Source organism: Trachypithecus francoisi, unplaced genomic scaffold (assembly GCF_009764315.1).
Source record: "Trachypithecus francoisi isolate TF-2019V2 unplaced genomic scaffold, Tfra_2.0 Lachesis_group15, whole genome shotgun sequence".
Classification (NCBI taxonomy): domain Eukaryota; kingdom Metazoa; phylum Chordata; class Mammalia; order Primates; family Cercopithecidae; genus Trachypithecus; species Trachypithecus francoisi.
Genome location: NW_022681460.1, coordinates 70800191 through 70804985, shown reverse-complemented (window position 1 = coordinate 70804985; position 4795 = coordinate 70800191).

Below are 4795 nucleotides of genomic sequence, written 5' to 3'. Positions count from 1 at the left end.
TTGGGAGGCCAAATTGGGTGAATCATCCGAGGTTGGAGTTTGAGAACAGCCTGATCAACCTGGTGAAACTGCATCTCTACTAAAAATACAAAAATTGGCCAGGTGTGGTAGTGGTGTCTGTAATCTGAGCTATTCAGGAGGCTGAGGCAGGAGAATCATTTGAACCTGGGGGGCAGAGGTGGCAGTTAGCCAAGATTGTGCCATTGCACTCCAACCTGGGTGACAGAGAAAAACTCCATCCCAGAAAAAATAAAAATAAAAATAAAATAAAAGACTTAAAATAAGACCTAAAACCATTTAAAAAAATCCTAGAAGAAAATCTAGGCAATATCATTCAGGACATAGTCATGGGCAAAGACTTCATGACTAAAACACCAAAAGCAATGGCAACAAAAACCAAAATTGACAAATGGGATCTAATTAAACTAAAGAGCTTCTGCACAGCAAAATAAACTATAATCAGATTGAGCAGGCAACCTACAGAATGGAAGAAAAAATTTGCAATCTATCCATCTGACAAAGGGCTAATATCCAGAATCTACAAAGAACTTAAACAAATTTACAAGAAAAAAATAAACAACCTCATCAAAAAGTGGGTGAAGCATATGAACAGACACTTCTCAAAAGAAGACATTTATGCAGTCAACAAAATGTGAAGAAAACTCATAATCACTGGTCATTAGAGAAATGCAAATCAAAACCACAATGAGATACCATCTCATGTCAGTTAGAGTGGCACTCATTAAAAAATCAGGAAACAACTAGTGCTGGAGAGGATGTGGAGAAATAGGAATGCTTTAACACTGTTGGTGGGAGTGTAAATTAGTTCAATCATTGTGGAAGACAGTCTGGCGATTCCTCAAGGATCTAGAATCAGAAATACAATTTGACCGAGCAATCCTATTACTGGGTATATACACAAAGGATTATAGATCCTTCTACTATAAAGACACATTCACATGTATGTCTTTTTGCAGAACTGTTCACAATAGAGACTTGGAACCAACCCAAATGCCCATCAATGATAGACTGGATGAAGAAAATGTTGCACATATACACCATGGAATACTATGCAGCTATAAAAAAGTATGAGTTCATGTCCTTTGCAGGGACATGGATGAAGCTGGAAACCATCATACTCAGCAAACTAACACAGGAAAAGAAAATCAAACACTACATGTTCTCACTCAGAAGTTGGAGTTGAACAATAAGAACACATGGACACAGGGAGGACATTACACACTGGGACCTGTTGAGGAGTAGGAGGCTAGGGGAGGGATAGCATTAGAAGAAATACCTAATGTAGATGACGAGTTTATCGGTGCAGCAAACCACCATGGCACATGTAAACCTATGTAACAAGCCTGCACGTTCTGCTCATGTATCCCAAAACTTAAAGTATCATTAAAAAAAAAAGTTTTCAAAAAAAGTAGTGGGGATGAAGTTATGGTGACATTTATTAGTTTTCTTTCTGCTGGTTCATTTGTTATGCAAATAGTGTTAAGTAGTTATAAGGTTAAAATAATAAGTTATAAGAGATTATTTGAAAGCCTCACGGTAACCTCAAAACAAAAAACATACAATGGATACACACACACACACACACACACACACAGAGACACACACACACACAAGGAAGAAACTATTATCACCAGAGAAAATAATCTTTACTATAAGAAGACAGAAATGAAAGAAAGAAAAGAAGATCAGAAAACAAATAACAAAATGACAGCAATAAATTCTCACTTATCAATAATAAAATTAAATGTAAATGGACTATACCCTTCAATCAAAAGACAGAGACTGGCGAAATGGATGAAAAAAACAAGAGCCATTGATCTGTTGCCTACAAGAAACACACTTCACATATAAAGAAACACATAGACTGAAAATAAAGGGATGAAAAAAGATATCCCATGCCAATTGAAGCCTAAAAAGAGCAGAATTTGCTATACTCATATGAGACAAAATAGATTTCAAGACAAAAACTACAAGAAAGGACAAAGAAGTTCACTACATAAGATAGAGGTCACGTCAGCAAGAGGATATAACAATTTTAAATGTATATGCACCCAACAGGGTAGCACCCAGGTATATAAAGGAAATATTATTAGAGCTAAAGAGAGAGATAGGCCCAAATACAATACAATATTAGCTGGAGACTTCAACATCCCACTTTCAGCACTAGACAGATCTTCCAGACAGAAAAATCAAGAACAATGACAACAACAACAACAACAGCAAAAACAGACTTAATCTGTACTATAGACTAAATGGATCTAAAAGTATTTACAGAACATTTCATCTGAGAGCTTAGGAATACACATTCTTTTCCTCAGCACACATGGATCATTCTCAAGAATAGACCATATGTTAGATCACAAAACAAGTCTTAAAACATTTCAAAAAATTAAAATAGCATAAAGCATCTTCTCTGACCACAATGGAATAAAACTAGAAATTAATAGGAGGAATTTAGGGAACTATACAAATACATAAAAACTAAATATTATGCTCCTGAATGACCATTGGGTCATTGAAGAAATTAAGAAGGAAATTGAAAAATGTCATGAAACAAATGATAAGGAAGATACAACATATCAAAACCTGTGGGATACAGCCAAGGCAGTACTAACAGGGAAGTTTATAGCTATAAATGCCTACATCAAGAAGAAGAAAAACTTCAAATAAACAGTCTAACGATGTATATTAAATAATTAGAAAAGCAAGAGCAAACCAAACCCAAATTTATTAGAAAAAAATAAATAGCATAGATCAGAGCAAAAATAAATAAAATTGAAACGGAAAAAAATACAGAATATCAATGCAACAAAAACTTGGTTTCTAGAAAACCTAAAGAAAATGGACAAACATTCAGCCAGACTAAGAAAAAAAGAGGCAAAATCCAAGTAAATACAATCAGAAATGTAAAAGGAGACATTAGCAATTGATACTGCAGAAACTCAAAGGATCGTTAGTGGCTACTATGAGCAATTATATGCTGATAATTGGAAAATATAGAAGAAATGGACAAATTCCTAGATATATGCAACCTACCAAGATTGAACCAGGAAGAAATCTAAAGCCCGAACACACCAATAACAAGTAACGAGATCAAAGATATAATAAAAGTCTTCCAGTAAGGAAAAGCCCAGGACCTGATGGCTTTGCTGTTGAATTCCACCAAGCATTTAAAGAACTAATACCAATTCTACTTAAAATATTCCAAAAAATAGAGGAGTAGGGAATATTTTCAAAGTCATTCCACAAGATCAGTATTACCCAGATAGCAAAAACAGAAAAATATACATAAAAACGAAAAAAAGAAAGAAAGGAAGAAAGAAAGGAAGGAAGGAAGGAAGGAAGGAAGGAAGAAAGAAAGAAAAGAAAAAAACTACAGGCCATTATCTCTGATGAATATTGATGCAAAAGTCCTCAACAAAATACTAGCAAACCAAATTCAGTAATACATTAGAGAAATCATTCATCATGACCAAGTGGGACTTATCCCTGGGATACAAGCATGGTTTAACACATGCAAATCAATCAATGTGATACATTGTATCAATCAAATGATGGATAAAAACCATATGATCATTTCAATTGATGCTGGAAAAGCATCTGATAAAATTTACTATTGCTTCACAATAAAAACCATCAACAAACTGGGTATGGAAGGAACATATCTCAATATAATAAAATTCATATATAACAGGCCCACAGATGGTATTATACTGAATGAGGAGAAACTGAAAACCTTTCCTTTAAGATCTAGAACACAACAAGGATGCCCACTGTCACCACTGTAATTCAACATAGTACTGGAAATCCTATCTAGAGCAATCAAAAAAGAGAAAGATATAAAGGGCATCCAAATGGAAAGGAAGAAGTCAAATTATCCTTGTTTGCTGATGATGTAAACTTATATTTGGAAAAACCTAAAGATTCCACAAGAAAACTACTAGAACAGATAAACAAGTGAAGTGAAGTTGCAGGATACAAAATCAGCACACAAAAATCAGTAGCATTTCTATGTGCCAACAATGAAAAACGTGAGAAAGAAATCCAAAAACATAATCCCATTTGCAATAGCCACAAATAAAATTAAATACCTTGGAATTAACCAAAGAAGTGAATGATCTCTATTATAAAAACGATAAAACTCTGATGAAGGAAGTTGAAGAGGACACCAAAAAAATGGAAAAATATTGTATGTTCATAGGTTGGAAGAATCAATATTGTTAAAATGTCCATGCTATCCAAAGCAATCTACAGATTCAATGCAATCGCTATCAAAATATCAATGACATTCTTCAAATAAATAGAGAAGAAAATTCTAAAATGTATATGGAATCACAAAAAGACCCTGAATAATCAAAGCTATCCTAAGCAAAAAGAATAAAACTGGAAGAATCACATTATGTGACTTCAAATTATACTACAGAACTATAGTAAACAAAACAACATGGTACTGGCATTAAAACAGACACATAGGCCAATGGAACAGAATACAGAGCCCAGAATCAAATCCACACACCTACAGTGAACTCATTTTTGAAAAAGGTGCCAAGAACATACACTAAGGGAAAAGGCAGTCTCTTCAATAATTCATGCTGGGAAAACTGGATATCCATATGCAAAAAAATGAAACTAGACTGCTATCTCTCACCATATACAAAAATCAAACCAAAATGAATTAAAGGCTTAAACCTAAGACTTCAAATTATGAAACTACTGCAAGAAAACATTGGGGCAAATCTCCAGGACGTTGTTCTGGACAAAGATTTCTTGAGTA